The sequence below is a fragment of the Procambarus clarkii genome, chromosome 35 (assembly GCF_040958095.1).
Source record: "Procambarus clarkii isolate CNS0578487 chromosome 35, FALCON_Pclarkii_2.0, whole genome shotgun sequence".
Lineage (NCBI taxonomy): Eukaryota > Metazoa > Arthropoda > Malacostraca > Decapoda > Cambaridae > Procambarus > Procambarus clarkii.
Window position 1 is genome coordinate 33,330,101 of NC_091184.1, and position 16,110 is coordinate 33,346,210.

Genomic DNA, 16,110 nt, shown 5'->3' on the forward strand with positions numbered 1-16,110 from the left:
CCTATTGGGCGCTATCAAATCTATATTTGAAGTTGTGCATGGTGTCTGCCTCTACCCTACATCACTGACTAATGCATTTATTTCATTTGTTAATTATGTGCCTAAGCCATTCGACTTGACTATTGTAGTCATTGTTATCATTTTATATCATGGTTGTTATGTTGAACGCAAATTATACTACAATGTACCTAGAAATAATCCTCAAATTATGCTACAATTTACCTATTTTTTTTTTATAATCATCAAATTTTACTATAAGGTACCTATTAATTTTCTTACAATGTACAGTACCTGTTAACATTTTTAAAATTTTGCTACAAATTAAAATTATGTTAGATAAAGGACCTGCCCGAAACGCTATGCGTGTTATTGTGACTTTACAAGAATGTAAAAACATCAGTGCTTTGTACTCTCATAAACCCAATGTACCTTCACGTATATATAAAAAAAATAAATAAAAAAACTACTCTGACACAGAAAATTCTTTCTAACGTCTCTGTGGCTCATCTGGGTACTAAGTTTCCACCTGTGTCCCCTTGTTCAACCCGTTCTCGCAAATTTAATAAGTCAATATTGACTTATTAAATATGTGCATAGGTGACATACTTAACATAATAGATACCCTTAAAAAGATTCATAGAAAACACTGACCTTACCTAACCTTGTTAGTATCTTAAGATAAGCATCTTATTGCTTCGTAATTACAATTATTACCTAACCTATAATAGGTATAGGTTAAGTAATAATTGTAATACGAAGCAATAAGATGCTTATCTTAAGATACTAACAAGGTTAGGTAAGGTCGGTGTTTTCTATGAATCTTTTTAAGGGTATCTATTATGTTTAGTATATCACCTATGCACGTAGTTAATAAGTCAATATTGACTTTACGAATTTGCGAGAACGGGTTGCCTTGTTCGTGTTCCACCCGTGCTAAAGAGTTTGTCTTTGTCCACACTGTCAATTCGCCTGGTTTTGTTGTGTTTCACAGTAAGCCTGCGAAGCACGAGTTACCATCCCTGAACCCATGCTGGTGGGGTATTGCAAAACTCTTTCCCTCCAGATGTTCTACGGTACTTTTCCTCACGATCTTCATCATCTTGCATGGTATGCAAATTAGGAAAACTGGCCTGTAGTTCAGTGCCTCTTGCCTGTCGCCCTTTTTGTATATTGGAACTACATTAGCGGTCTTCCAGCTTTCCGGTAAGTCCCGTTTCCAGTGACCTGTTATATACCATAGAGAGTGGTACACTTAGTGCTTCTGCACTCTCTTTTAGTATCCATGGTGATACCATTCTGTCAGGCCCAACAGCCTTTGTCTCATCCAGCTCCAACAGATTCCTTTTGACCTCATCACTGGTGAGCTCAAATTCCTCAAAGGAATTTGGTTTGTTGCCTCCTATCCTAGTATAGGGGCGTCTCCTAGCTCTTTTGTGAAGACCTGGAATCTCTTGAGTGTGTGTGTAATGTTTGTTGCCAAACACCTCGGCCCCGGCCCATACCTACCTACCACCTGGACATCGCAGCCTACACGGTGGACCGTGTAGGCCGGGATGGGCTTTTTTTGGTCCATCGGATTTTTTTGTAGGTCAGATGGACCGGTGGTCCACCGATCATCGCCTTAAAAATAAAAGGCTAAAACTCAGCCACCACCTCTGTTCCGTTTCTGTAATTATGCACCTACCACCCACAATTATCCAATTTACATTTGACTTCATCAGTGCAAGTAGAACTGCCAGAGATACTTATAGTTATAAGTCGTAATCCAGCTGTGACAACATCCGTTACTCTACTGATGTTGCTGCTTGATTGATAAAGATTTAGCCACCCAAGAGGCGGCACGGGCATGAATAGCCCGTAAGAAAATTGCTGCTTGCCCCATACAGATGTTTATAGTAGACTAAGCTTGGCGGACAACCTGCTTGTCGTCCATTGTATAAGTCACCTGGGTGACTGCGCCATGTTATATAGCAGCAAACACACGCAGGTGCAGCAGCGTCAGCTCTGAACACAACAGGAACTGAACCGTAAAGGAAGGCGATGAAACCTAAGGAAGGGGAAGGAAACTATTGAGCAAATGGTAACGGAATGAAGGGAGGGTGGGAGGGGGGGGGGGGGAATAAGGTACCAAGTGAAGGAGGAGGTGCGGCGCCGGGCTGAACCTCTGACCAACTCCGCCCACTCACCCACTTAGCCTAGTCAGTGGATTGCCGCTTCCCGTTTTCTTTCACAAATTGTAAAAAATTTGCAAAATTAATATAATATATATATATATATATATATATATATATATATATATATATATATATATATATATATATATATATATATATATATATATATCCATTTCCTTCCTCCTGGCTCACCACCACTACCCACCTTCCTTTTACACGATCCATTACTACACCCGCACTTTTCCCCCTCCCTGACCCACTCTCTCCACTATATACCCACTCTCCCCATCCACATTCTATTCACCTAGCCTAATACACTACGTGACTACCATATAACCTAAGCCACTCTTCCAAAATCCTTCCCACCCTCACCCTAGCACCATAACCCTCCCCTCTACAACCCCTACCCTCACCCTAGCAATATAACCCCCACCCTAGCACCACAACCCCCCACCTTAGCACCACAACCCCCCACCCTAGCACCATAACCCCCACCCTAGCACCATAACCCCCACCCTAGCACCACAACCCCCACCCTAGCACCACAACCCCCTACCCTAGCACCACAACCCCCCACCCTAGCACCACAACCCCCACCCTCACCCAAAGACCACAACCCCTCCTCCTCAACCATCAACCAACCCATTCCTCATCCCAATGATTCATCAGGGTTATTTGGAGTCCTTTGATAACTTCTAGCAGTTGCATAACACAAGGTATTAAATATTATAGATATATTTATATTTATAGACTATACAGAATCTATATTATAAGAAAGAATATTTGTCTGTTCAAGGTTAGAGGCCAGACGCTCAGGGCTAGCCACATCCAATTTTGCCGTGGGGAAGGTGGGGAATAGTCTGGCCTAAGTTAAGTGCCGTAAGAAACATTAACATTTCAGGCAGTCTCCGTGGTGTAGTGGTAAGACACTCGCCTGGCGTTCCGCGAGCGCTATGTCATGGGTTCGTATCCTGGCCGGGGAGGATTTACTGGGCGCAATTCCTTAACTGTAGCCTCTGTTTAACGCAACAGTAAAATGTGTACTTGGATGAAAAAACGATTCTTCGCGGCAGGGGATCGTATTCCAGGGACCATAGGATTAAGGACTTGCCCGAAACGCTACGCGTACTAGTGGCTGTACAAGAATGTAACAACTCTTGTATATATCTCAAAAAAAAAAAAAAAAAAAAAAAAAAAAAAAATTTACAGAGACCCTCATGCAATTTTCACGGAGTCAAGAGTGAAATATTTCTCAAGATTCCCCTAGAGTTTTTAGTAGTCGTAATCATTTATTTTCTGAGCGTCTCAAACATTCAATACCAGCCTCGAATGCTCAAAGCAATTCTTATACATTCAATACCAGCCTTAAGCATTCAATAGAAGGCTCAAGCATTCTACATCACTCTCAAACAGTCAATACTAGCTTCAAGAATGTCAATTTAGAGCCTCGAACATTCTCTCGCATTTGTCAACTATATGTCAAACTTCTCCAACATTCTATGCGACTTACTAAGGCGTTTATGTACTGTTAATCAGAAATCCTACTTTAATTTTACCAGTCACTCAGCCGTCCTCCACACTAGTTACTCCAGGCGCAGCTAGGATTCCAACATTTATTACTGATCATTCAGGAACGTCAACATTCATTGAACGTGCTCACCTACATTCACTAGCAGAGACAAGACTTCCGACAGTGAAAGGCTTTTTACCAGCTCCGCTACGAATGAACATTTCTATGACGTAAATGCTCACTCCAGAGAAAGCCCTGACGTCATTGTGCCACTGTTAATAATTACGTCATTGTTTCTAGTGACTTCAGAGTCCAGTAGCATTCTTTTTTCTATCACAGACGTGGCCATTCATTTACAATGCTAATCAGTATATATACATTTTCTTCTGTCCTCCATGGACAGGGTGAGAGATTTGTCAAACATACAGTTCAGGGATTTATTAACCAATCAACCACAGAAGGTGATTGTAGTGCGTTTAAAATGCTAGGCTAAGCTACATACGTAAATACATAGACATACAGATTTATGTATGCTACATAAAGTGTTTGATGTGTCTTTTACATAGTGTCATTAATGCGAACGAAGTCAAAGGTGTCGGATTCACCAAGATTTCTATCGAGGGATAATCAATCCAAAGAGGCATTAGGAAAACAAGACTTACGATCATCTTAAATCTCAGGACACAGTCTAGGAGGTGTAATCGTAATTTCTGGGCGCCATCGTAACTAACAATGGCGTCACAGTTCTGCGCCCTGGCTGCCAGTGACGTCACAGTTCTGCGCCCCGGCTGCCAGTGACGTCACAGTTCTGCGCCCCGGCTGCCAGTGACGTCACAGTTCTGCGCCCCGGCTGCAAGTGATGTCACAGTTCTGCGCCCCGGCTGCCAGTGACGTCACAGTTCTGTGCCCCGGCTACCAGTGACGTCCCAGTTCTGCGCCCCGGCTGTCAGTGACGTCACTTATGAGCCCGGATGTGATGGCCTCCCAAGTGAAAGGGTTCAGGGAATGGGCAGGTCGGGAGTCGATGGCAGGAGGAAGTGACTGTTGTCGCTGCTCTTTTGGGGACTAGTACAATGTTGGACTACCTGTACGTTGAACAGGGGCAGGTTCTGGTACCTGCAAGTTGAACAGGGGTAGCCTATGGTACCTGCAAGTTGAACAGGGGTAGCCTATGGTACCTGCATGTTGAACAGGTATGGCATATGGTACCAGGATAGTAGTAGAATAAGCAGGAAAATAGATCGTAGATGCAACATTCCTTTCTGAAGACGTGCTTCAGTGTGTTAACCCCGCCACAACTCCTTTCATTCTACTTCCATCATCATCTTCTAAATGTCTCCCCGTCCTCTTATCTACCCGTTTCTTCTATGTACGTTAACACTACTAACTTCACCGGCGCTAACAAAGTCTTCTGGAAGAGTTGTTTATTTTCAAATGAAATCCGGAAGCCTGATGTCCCCAGGTGAGAATTTAATCCATAACTTTATCATGCACCATGAAATGATATCGTATATTATATTTTTATGTATCGTGATAGATAAATAAATTTTCCTTTATAATTAACACCAGTAAAATGTTATCAATCTTATAATCTACACGACCAGGGAGTAGACACAATATTTCAATATTGATTGATCTTAAGGCTAGATACTTGTGTCCTCCAGACCACTGGGTTAATCATGTGTCCTCCAGACTACTGGGTTAATCATATGTGTCCTCCAGACCACTGGGTTAATCATATGTGTCTTCCAGACCACTGGGTTAATCATATGTGTCCTCCAGACCACTGGGTTAATCACATTTGTCCTCCAGACCACTTGGTTACTCACATGTGTCCTCCAGACCACTGGGTTAATCATATGTGTCCTCCAGACCACTGGGTTAATCACATGTGTCCTCCAGACCACTTGGTTACTCACATGTGTCCTCCAGGCCACTGGGTTAATCACATGTGTCCTCCAGACCACTGGGTTAATCACATGTGTCCTCCAGACCACTGGGTTAATCACATGTGTCCTCCAGATCACTGGACTAGTCACATGATTCACATTTGTTTAGACTGAAGTGAGTTCAAATATTAATGTTACATTCGGGAAAAATGTAACTTTCGAGGAGCACTCAGGAATCAATACGCTGTTAACAATAGGCTGCGACTTAAAGTGATTCGTATATACATACGATCTATCACAACGAGTCACATCAACATCCCGTGGGCTTATGGGAAATATCTCTGATATGTGTAATTTTCATGTTGGGGTCCAGGAACCTGTTTTCTACCCCTCCCCTCACCCACCAACCCCCAGAGGAGTAAAGGCCACAGCAATCAGCCCAGGAATTGTGGGTATACAGTGTAGGCCAAGTACTCTAGGTCATGGGATAGCCCCAAGTTCCTGAACCGGGCTACAAGATGTAGGAGTCTACCTGCAGGAGATCTCTACCTGTTATCTCAGCCATACCTTGAGGTTACCTTGAGGTGCTTCCGGGGCTCAGCTTCCCCGCGGCCCGGTCGTCGACCAGGTCTCCTGGTTGCTGGACTGATCAAGTAGTAAGCTGGCCATGCCAGCTTACTCGGTATATACTGGTATTTGTTGTTGTTTAAGGTGAGTATAGTGCAGACGTTATACAGCTTGATAGTGTACAGCATATTTCAAATTGTATTATGTTTGTGCATATTTCAGAAATCTGTACAGTGATTCTATGAGAAATCTGAACCATGTCTTCTAACTTTTTTTTATATGGAATTTCAGATTTATATTCCTGAGAAAAAATACAAAAACAAACAATAGAATGTAAATGAAAGAGAGCAATGGAGTTGTATTTTTTTTTTTTTTGCAGGGATATTCCTGCGCGGACCCTAAGCCTCTGGCTGGCCCACTAAGTGTTGCTTGCGTAATGATATACTGTATTAAATGTAGGCGATGAGTCACAATAACGTGGCTAAAGTATGTTGACCAGACCACACACTAGAAGGTGAAGGGGACGATCGACTTGAGAATGGTCCAGGATGGCCCGAAACGTCGTCGTCCCTTCATCTTCTAGTGTGTGGTCTGGTCAACATACTGTATTAAATATTCTGTGCTACGCCATAGGGACTTCAGGTCCTTTAATTGCGACGTTGTGGGTATACTGACTCTTTGTATGCTACGCTGTGGTGATACAGACCCATTGTATGCTATACTGTGGTAATATAAGCCCATTATATGCAACGCTGTGGGGATACAGGTCCATGGTGCGCTAGGCTGTGGGAATGCAGGGTAACATATCCTAATCTGTGTACACGCGGACACAAAATTCTTAAATACTTGACAAACTCGCAAAAAAAAAGTTGTGACGTCACGGGCAGTTTTGACATCCGCTAGTTCCATGTATTACCGGAACTATTAAGGCTTGCTATGGTGAATTCAGCATGGTAGAAGCACCTTAAACCTCTAAATACGTAGGTCGATCTGATGCTGTGTTGAATTTAGGTTAACATACATATAGTTGTTTCTCTTATGAAAACAAATTTTCTATCCTAATAAAAAAACATTAGATAAGGACCTCGGGAATAATAATAATTATTTTATTTGTATTATACGTGAGTCAGCAACATAGTTGAACACTTGAGAATAAATTAACAATAATTTATTGTTAATGATAAGAATGCATTGATAATGTAATAATCAATTGATGCTAATATGGGAGTGGTCGTAACCCTTAAGAATCAAATTATAATGTTTGCCAAGTTGGCAGTGTTAGTGAGGGTGAGGCGGAGAGTAGGGGGATGGAGCAGGGGGAGGGGAGAGATGATGAGAGATGAGGGGGAATTGGAGATGAGAAGGAGGGGGGGGGGGACGAGGAGCTAGAACATTCCCATCAACAATAAAATCTCTCACCCTGTCCATGGAGGACAGAAGAAAATGTATATATGCTGGTTAGCATTGGAAATGTGTGGCCACGTCTGTGGTAGAAAATAATAATAATAATAATAATAATAATAATAATAAAACATAAATATATATTCACACTAGAGACCCTCCTTCACCCCCTTGAGGCCAATTACCTGCCCACACGCCTTTGTATCTTTGATGTACGGCTGAATAGTCAATTACAAATATTACCATGCTGAGTCAGTTTGTTTCTGCCTGCAAATGGGCTTCTAATGATGTCTCTCTGTATGTACTAGCTAACTTTGTTGTATACATTTGCGTTAAGTCCAATACGGGCTCACCATGGCCCGTGCTATTGTGTATTGGGGCTCAAGTTTCTGGTCCACATTGTGTACTGGGGCTCAGTTTCTGGTCCACATTGTGTACTGGGGCTCAGTTTCTGGTCCACATTGTGTATTGGGGCTCAGTTTCTGGTCCACATTATGTATTGGGGCTTAGTTTCTGGTCCACATTGTGTATTGGGGCTCAGTTTCTGGTCCACATTGTGTATTGGGGATCAGTTTCTGGTCCCCATTGTGTATTGGGGCTCAGTTTCTGGTCTACATTGTGTATTGGGGCTCAGTTTCTGGTCTACATTGTGTATTGGGGCTCAGTTTCTGGTCCACATTGTGTATTGGGGCTCAAGTTTCTGGTCCACATTGTGTATTGGGGCTCAGTTTCTGGTCCACATTGTGTATTGGGGCTCAGTTTTTGGTCCCCATTGTGTACTGGGGCTCAGTTTCTGGTCCACATTATGTGTTCGCAGCCCCCACTGTCCGCAGCATATTAGGGGCTGGATGATAAACGTATCCCATCAGTCAGTCATGTTATTGGGTGCATGATAAACGTATCACACCGACCAGTCATGTTATTGGGTGCATGATAAACGTATCACACCAGTCCGTCATGTTATAGGGTGCATGATAAACGTATCACACCGACCAGTCATGTTATTGGGTGCATGATAAACGTATCACACCGACCAGTCATGTTATTGGGTGCATGATAAACGTATCACACCGACCAGTCATGTTATTGGGTGCATGATAAACGTATCACACCAGTCCGTCATGTTATAGGGTGCATGATAAACGTATCACACCGACCAGTCATGTTATTGGGTGCATGATAAACGTATCACACCGACCAGTCATGTTATTGGGTGCATGATAAACGTATCACACCGACCAGTCATGTTATTGGGTGCATGATAAACGTATCACACCAGTCCGTCATGTTATTGGGTGCATGATAAACGTATCACACCAGTCCGTCATGTTATAGGGTGCATGATAAACGTATCACAATGACCAGTCATGTTATTGGGTGCATGATAAACGTATCACAGCAGTCAGTCATGTTATTGGGTGCATGATAGACGTATCACACCAATCAGAAGTGGGAGTAAATGAATCCATTACAACCTAAGTTCAATTTGTAAGTCTTCGCAGTGTTCATAAGCAACAAATATGAAACGTTTGTAAAGAAATCAAAGTTCGAAATTTAGTATGCACGAATGTGTTGACTGCCAGAAATTGTATAAATTATTTTGAGTTTTGTAATACAACATACACTAGACTTTCTGAATCACTGGCTGCATGAGGCTACGCTGTATACCATCTGTTTTTAATTTCTATTTTCCAGAAATCTATAGTTTTTAAAGTAATCTTTTAGCATCTAAGGAAGTGACTTCTACAAATCCCCTAAAAATTAGTGGCTATTTATTAAAACAAATCCATAGTAGGCTTTTTGTGCAGGGGAAAATCTACTATGTAAAAAATGTTCTATTTTACGTCTGGGAACTAGCATTATAACATTAGTATCTCGTTCGTAAATGCCGACAAGTATACATCTGGAAAACTGTTGGAAGAGGTAGCATATGTTAGGTAGTAGTGTTGGGGAGAGACATGGAGAGAGGGAAGGTGGGGAGGACCTGCTGCATGGGTAACAGCTTCTCCTCCATATTGATCTACCCAGACTTTGGGGCCTTGGCAAATGGAGCGTAACTCCTTAGTCCGTGGTCACTGACTTACCGTCATCCCTCTAGCAGGCGAGCGCGATTCCTGCTACCGCGAGGTCTTCGCCCCCTTCGGCAGGATCACTGCAGTTCATATGGACAAATATGTACTTATCTAGTTGTGCTTGCGGGGGTTGAGCTCTGGCTCTTTGGTCCCGCCTCTCAACTGATGTACAGGTTCCTGAGCCTATGGGTAAGACCACGCGTGGTTGACCGCATCGGTCAAATGAGTATGGGGTTGAAGCTATGGAGAATTGAGGCCAAGCCGATAGAGATTGCATTTGAGTCGGCGGTGTTAGTGTACAAGTGTAGTGGGTTGGGTAAGAGCGAGGCTGGGAGAGGTAAGGCTCACCGGTGTGTGCTACAGCCCGGTAAAATAGGCGCTAACAGCGACGGTACCTGCCTTTTCAGCCCCCTAAGAGCGGTCACTCGGTTCCGCCTGGCCTAAAAATGGTTAAGCATCCCGTTTAGTGCTGAGTACCAGCTTATTGTGTCTGCATTAACGCAGATATTGATTCTATAGCTGCTGGTAAGATTAAATAATAATATTTCATCATTAGCGAGCTTTGAAATCGAATAGAAAACACATATTAATGTGTTTTTCGTTGGTGTTCCGTGCAGCCTAGCGTCTTCCCGAGGAGCGGCACATTCTTGGGGCGACGGTGGGCGGGGTCCACAGGCCTTCATCGTCTTGTGCCTGGCGTACGATATTACCTGTGCTCTCAATATTCACGACTCTTATCTCATAGCTCTGGGAGTACTAGGAAAGAGATTTCCAGCTGGAGTTTGGCTCAAGGACTTGTAATCAACATAGGAGAGTTGTAGCTGTATAAATAATCAGTGAAGAACACACCGGAGGGTACAAGTTGGCCTCCACTTGCCGGCGTCGTGGGGTCTGTCGAGAAGGAGCGGCCTCAGTCTGGGTGAAGGACTGGTGGAGGACGGGTGTGTGTTAAGCGCCCTTAACCTCTTCATGCAACCTGTTTTATCTGTGATTTTTGTAGATTAGTTATATATATAAGGTAAGAACCTGCCAGAGAGTGAGAGAAACAGTGCCAGGAAACTTACGACTTTTGTGTGGTGCGTCTTGAAGGAGCTGGTGACCTGAACGCACCAGGAAGGAGGGAGCCAAGAGGCGCTATTCCTCAAGTGATCACTTTACGCTAAGTATATTATCTGCACACATTATTAATTAATATATATACACTCTTTATACTTATATATACACTTTATACTCATAAATACACTCATTATAGTTATATATATACACTTTATACTTATATATATACACTTTATACTTATATATACACTATACTTATTATACACTCTTTATACTTATATATACACTTTATACTCATAAATACACTCTTTATACTTATATATACACTCTTTATACTTATGTATACACTCTTTATACTTATATATATACTCTTTATACTTATAAATTCAAATAAAATCATAATTTATAGACTTTTCAATACTTACACGTAAACATATTGAAATGTACAGGATTAGAATCGTGTTAGAAATCTGATTGATATATGAAAGTGTTCAGGGGTGCGTTAGTAGGGTGGTGGGGTGCGTTAGTAGTGGTGAGGTGCGTTAGTAGTGGTGAGGTGCGTTAGTAGTGGTGGGGTGCGTTAGTAGAGTGGTGAGGTGCGTTAGAAGAGTGGTGGGGTGCGTTACTAGTGGTGGGGTGCGTTAGTAGAGTGGTGAGGTGCGTTAGAAGAGTGGTGGGATGCGTTATTAGTGGTGGGGTGCGTTAGTAGTGGTGGGGTGCGTTAGTAGTGGTGAGGTGCGTTAGAAGAGTGGTGGGGTGCGTTAGTAGTGGTGGGGTGCGTTAGTAGAGTGGTGAGGTGCGTTAGAAGAGTGGTGGGGTGCGTTACTAGTGGTGGGGTGCGTTAGTAGTGGTGGGGTGCGTTAGTAGAGTGGTGAGGTGCGTTAGAAGAGTGGTGGGGTGCGTTAGTAGTGGTGGGGTGCGTTAGTAGAGTGGTGAGGTGCGTTAGTAGTGGTGAGGTGTTAGAAGAGTGGTGGAGTGCGTTAGTAGAGTGGTGGGGTGCGTTAGTAAAGTGTTGGGGTGCGTTAGTAAAGTGGTGGGGTGCGTTAGTAGAGTGGTGGGGGTGCGTTAGTAGAGTGGTGGTGCGTTAGAAGAGTGGTGGAGTGCGTTAGTAGAGTGGTGGGGTGCGTTAGAAGAGTGGTGGAGTGCGTTAGTAGAGTGGTGGGGTGCGTTAGTAAATTGGTGGGGTGCGTTAGTAGTGGTGAGGTGCGTTAGTAGTGGTGGGGTGCGTTAGTAGAGTGGTGAGGTGCGTTAGTAGTGGTGAGGTGCGTTAGTAGAGTGGTGGGGTGCGTTAGAAGAGTGGTGAAGTGCGTTAGTAGAGTGGTGGGGTGCGTTAGTAGAGTGGTGGGGTGCGTTAGTAGAGTGGTGGGATGCGTTAGTAGGGTGGTGGGGTGCGTTAGTAGAGTGGTGGGGTGCGTTAGTAGAGTGGTGGGGTGCGTTAGTAGCGTGGTGGAGTGCGTTAGTGGCGTGGTGGAGTGCGTTAGTAGCGTGGTGGGGGTGCGTTAGTAGTGGTGAGGTGCGTTAGTAGAGTGGTGGGATGCGTTAGTAGTGGTGGGGTGCGTTAGTAGAGTGGTGGAGTGCGTTAGTAGAGTAGTGGGGTGCGTTAGAAGAGTGGTGGAGTGCGTTAGTAGGGTGGTGGGGTGCGTTAGTAGAGTGGTGGGGTGCGTTAGTAGCGTGGTATGGTGCATAAAAATTTTGCAGAGTAGTAGAGTAGTAAATTTTGCGTTAGTAGGTGCTTCAGTATCTTCAGTGTTTGTGGTGTGTTGTAATTTTGTAAGGCGTGTTTGTGTGGGATTAGTGTTAGTGTGTGTGTGCGTGTGTGTGTGTGTGTGTGTGTGTGTGTGTGTGTGTGTGTGTGTGTGTGTGTTAGGGCGCTATTTGTGTTGCAGATGTTGATAATGTTGCGAGCACATTGTATGGCAATAGATTGCATTGGCAAAGCATAAGAAACGCATCTTGAATGTGGAGTTCACCTGGTGTAAAATGTACCAGATGATGGTTAGAGTTTGGGGAAGATGGGGGATAGGTGGGTGATGGAGGTGTGGAGAGAGTGGGGGAGGGATGGGATGGGATAGGATGGGAGGGGGAGGCATGCAGGCCGAGCTCGTGGTGTGACGTCAGCTGAGAAACTCGTTGGTTGGGGAGGGATGGAGGGTAGGCTGGGCATTTCAGGATGTGCGCTGCACCCCTCCGTGACTCACCCCATGATAGACTTATCTATTTGCTACTTTGGTTGTTTATCTATCCACTTGTTTTACTTTTTTTTTGGTCAGTTCTCTATTTAGGTTATTTACATAAAGCACCGGTCACTATATTTTTTAACCCTTTTCAGCGGGATAGTATAAGCATGTCTTGCAAGAATGCAACAAATTACAATGATCACCAGTTCTCTCTGGATAAAACTGAATCCAGCCTTCAGTGTCGTTGAGTAAGACAGAATCGACAGCAAGTGGCATTTGCTCTCACTTTGTTCAATCTTTCTGAATTTAAACCGGCCAGTGAAGGAATTCGCTGTAATATATGTATCTTTAAATTGTATATTTTCCTCGACTGGTTTTATAGGATAGTTGAGGAGTAAGCATTAACCAACCCATAATGTCAGTCCGACATTCTTGAATGTATGTTAAGTTGGGAAGAATTGCGGTTGCTGCCCGCCATTAAGAAAGGCTTATAATTTCCTTGACCAATATCAGAATTATTACAGTTTAGCCATTAGTCAAATTACCAAATATTAAATGATAGTTGTAAATGGAGTCTGAGGAAAACGGCTAAACATCTTCCGCCTTTCAGTAAATCACCTTATCACAACACAAGACGCTTGGTATTATATTCCTCAGGCAGGCGAGGCTAAGATAATGACAAACTTCGCGTCACGAGCTAGTAATATATATATTTTTTTCCCTGAACTCAAGGTTACCTTGTTTTTCTTTCAAATAAATTTCGTGATGTTGTCTCTGGCACAATCATGGAGATTTATGGCATATTTTAGCAGATGTGAAGAGTTTTCTGGGAAGTTGTTTAGCAAGTGCCTTGTGTTCTTAACGAGGGGTCTGTGGTCAACCACATTCACCCATGTTCTTGTTCAACCACATCCACTAATGTTCATGTTCAACCACGCCCACTCATGTGCCTGTTCAACCACGCCCATTCGTGTACTTATTCCCCTTGTATGACGATTATTAGTTATATCCTGTAATGAGATCGCAGGAAACTATCTGTAGGACATAACGATATTTCAGTCGCGTGTATATATTAAGTAGATATATATTTCAAGCTTATAATAATATATATATATTTATAACATATGTATATATACGCTTGAAGTGTGGTGAATATAAGTATTTGGAACACGGGGTTAGACTAGGTATCATGAGATACTAATGATAACAACAAGAATATTTAAAACGCTCGTGGTGATGTAGTTAGCTTATTAAATGGTGGTTATGTTTGCTTTTAAAGAGTCTCTTCAGGTATATTATTAATATGGCGAGAGATGCGGCCATTCCCCACCTCCCTCCCCCCACCCTTCTTTGTTTTGTAATTCGTGTCACTGGGCAAGGCATGTTAACTCCGGATTGTGAAGTGGATATTAGTTTGTTACTGGTTATCCAGCCCCACTTGCCCCGTGTGTCTGTCATGGCTAGAATGGTGAACTTGCAGTCTCCGTGGTGTAGTGGTAAGACACTCGCCTGGCGTTCCGCGAGCGCTATGTCATGGGTTCGTATCCTGGCCGGGGAGGATTTACTGGGCGCAATTCCTTAACTGTAGCCTCTGTTTAACGCAACAGTAAAATGTGTACTTGGATGAAAGAACGATTCTTCGCGGCAGGGGATCGTATTCCAGGGACCATAGGATTAAGGACTTGCCCGAAACGCTACGCGTACTAGTGGCTCTACAAGAATGTAACAACTCTTGTATATATCTCAAAAAAAAAAAAAAAAAAGAAAAAAAAAAAAAAAACTTGTGTACTGTTGCTAGGCTCGGCTATGGGATGTGTGTGAGGATTGTTCAGCCGGGATATTGAAGTGGATTGTTTAATGTGGATATTGGTGTTGGGGGGTGTTATTTTTTTTTGTTCTTTATGGGTGCTGGGGATGGTTGTGCTCTCATTCTGTTCCTTGCGGGTAACCTTCAGTTGTGAGGGGTGTTAATGTGTAAAGATTACATAGGAAGTCAAACTGTAACGAACCACTGAATCCAAACAGCTGTTTGTTTATGGGATGCTTATGATGGTATAATGTAAAGCTGTCATTTGCTAAGATAATTATACATTTTTTTACGTATACATTATTTGAATGACAATTTATATATATACATACATATATAATACAGGCTGCCTGTCCCCGACAAAATGAATTACAAGAAAGCATTTTATTTTAAGGATCTGTGTAACATTAAGTTTCCACTTATTTTTTTAGCCCTCTCTCGCATGACACTAAAATGTAGGCTCGGTGGCTTCACTTGGGTACTGAATGGCCTGTGTGATATCTTGTTCCGTGTTGGTATGGTGGGAGCAGATGTGTGATGGGAGCTTTTTTGCTCCCTGAGTGCAGTATGCCTTATTGAAATCCAATTAGGCTGTTTTTGTTTTAGATTCTCATTGTTGCGTGTGGGTACTGGAGTGGGGCTCTGTGATGTTGGTACTGTCCTGTTTTGTTTGCAGATTTAATATCCATATGAGTCTGTTAGCTTTTCGTAATGTGTATTTACCTACGTCATTGTTTTGAGAAAAACGATATAACGACGCACCTCTAAAGACAGGAGAGAGCGCGCGCGATCCAACTACTGTAAGGGGGAAACTTAACAGGTTGGCATGTAATTGTGAGTGTATTTGAGAGAGTAGAGTGTGCTAGGCGGTGTGGCAGACCCTCACTGGTGCGGTGTGGCCGCCGGCTGGGCCCCCGGCAGGAGTCGCCGGCTCACTCCCCAAGGTCACGTATTTTTCTAGCTCGTTGTGAACCATCCTGGCGACCAAGGGAGAGGCTTGTGGCTGTATTATTACTCTGTTGCCTGAATATAATATATATATATATATATATATATATATATATATATATATATATATATATATATATATATATATATATATATATATATATATATATATATATATATATATATATATATATATATATATATATATATATATATATATATATATATATATATATATATATATATATATGCGAACAAGCCTGAATGGTCCCCAGGACTATATGCGAATGAAAACTCACACCCCAGAAGTGACTCGAACCCATACTCCCAGAAGCAACGCAACTGGTAACTACAGGGCGCCTTAATCCGCTTGACCATCACGGCCGTCAAAAGGAAGTGATAGCCGAGGCTATTTGAGCCACTTCCCCGACGGCAACTCGGATGGTAATCTTGGGCATAGCATTTCACCAAATCACCTCATTCTTTGGGGCACACGTGAGGAACACAAA

At 42.9% G+C, this 16,110-nt stretch overlaps 1 long non-coding RNA gene across 1 annotated transcript in view; it reads left to right on the top strand.

Annotated features, from left to right (window-relative positions):
- Window positions 1-10,541: 10,541 nt before the first annotated feature.
- Window positions 10,542-16,110, top strand: part of LOC138371282 (uncharacterized) — a 28,086-nt gene continuing 22,517 nt past the window's right edge. The window contains exon 1 of the long non-coding RNA XR_011230388.1: window positions 10,542-10,758. This is a non-coding gene — a long non-coding RNA (uncharacterized lncRNA). The remainder of the gene's footprint in view (window positions 10,759-16,110) is intronic.